Source organism: Octopus bimaculoides, chromosome 23 (assembly GCF_001194135.2).
Source record: "Octopus bimaculoides isolate UCB-OBI-ISO-001 chromosome 23, ASM119413v2, whole genome shotgun sequence".
NCBI lineage: Eukaryota > Metazoa > Mollusca > Cephalopoda > Octopoda > Octopodidae > Octopus > Octopus bimaculoides.
Window position 1 is genome coordinate 12,664,635 of NC_069003.1, and position 1,640 is coordinate 12,666,274.

Consider the following 1,640-nt stretch of genomic DNA (forward strand, 5'->3'; position numbering starts at 1 on the left):
GGGGGGGGGGGGAATACATACGCCATAGAAACCGGGCCCATGAACCTGGCTTGGCTTTGAAAGGGCGACAAAAAGAAGTACATGACTGGTATTCATTTCAATGATCACAAATAGATGAAATTGCAAAATCAAATCACGGGTACAAGGCCAGATAGTTCGGAAAGAAAATGTTGATTATATCAACCCTGGTACTTAAATGGTACTTTATTTTACTGATCCCTTATAAAGAAGAAAGTAAAGTGCGTGGTCTAATGGTTAAACTGTTGCGCTCATAATCACATGATCGTGGTTTCAACTTCCAGACTGGTGATGCGTTGCGTTCTTGAGCAAAATGCTTAAATTCACACTGCTCCCGTCCACTCAGCTGTAAAGGAGTAACATTGCGATGGAATGGCTTCCCATCCATGGGAAATGTTGCGATCTTGATCCCGATCACTTATACACCATGGAACCCGGGCAACGCACTTTATGAGCTTCAGGACTTGTAGCAATAATGTCCCAGGGTTGATGATGAAGACAACGACAACGTTGTCAAGTTTGCAATCGTGAACGTAAATGCCTTTGACTAATTTCAATGAGAATTTCTGATTTTAGCATAAGGCCGCCAGCAGTTTTGAGGAGAGAACTTTAACCCAAACTATCGACCCCGAAAGGATCAAAATGAAGGTTGACCTCGGCGAGGTCTGAACTCAGACCGTTAAGAATCAGACGGAATACCGCAAAGTATTTTTATCTGATGCTCAAACGATTCTGCCAGCTCGTTACTTTTTTTTACTAATTTCAATAATAAACACAACAACGAAAATAGTTTTTTTCGCTTTTCTTTATTTATTTGTATATTTATATATATATATTTTTTAATAATTATTTTATTGTATTTCCAATTTGCTTTTGAATGGGAGAAAGAATAATTTAATAACGACTGTTCAGACCGGTCTGTAGCCTGAGGTTTCATAGGGAGAAGGGTAAGGGGGTTTGTGGTGTTCATGGCTTTCACAACGGCACTGGCGACGTTAAAGAAGCGATGCCAGATTGAAACTGAAACCGGTTTCGGTGACTTACCCGCCACTAAATAAGTTAAAGACAACAAGTTCCTCATTTTGCATTCTTTTTTGTTTTTCGTATGTGTGCATGTCTGTGTGTTAATATGTACGTGTGTTTTTCTCTTCGTATTTTACCATCGAGAAATCATTATTTAATCATCTTGATAATAACATAACGTTTAATAAACAACACAGGATGTTAACAATCATTGTTTAAATCATCAGGATGGTAGAAATCCTTAGAGAGCCATATTGGAGCTAGCGATCATTAGCCACACCATTTTGATTGTGACAGCAGATAGCTAAACATTGTGGCCATAGCGCAGGAATTCCTATACAGAACTTAGCTAACCATCTCGATGGTAAGACACGCTTTTATTTGTTTTTGTGTAAGTGTGTATCATGCTTGCATTAATCATTGTATGTGTGACAGTATATGATCATATGTTTCTGAGTGTATATAATGCATGTAAGAATCCACACACACACACAAATATATATATAAATACATATACATACACACACGCACGCACACACACATATATGCATACATACATACATACATATATATATATATATATATATATATATATATAT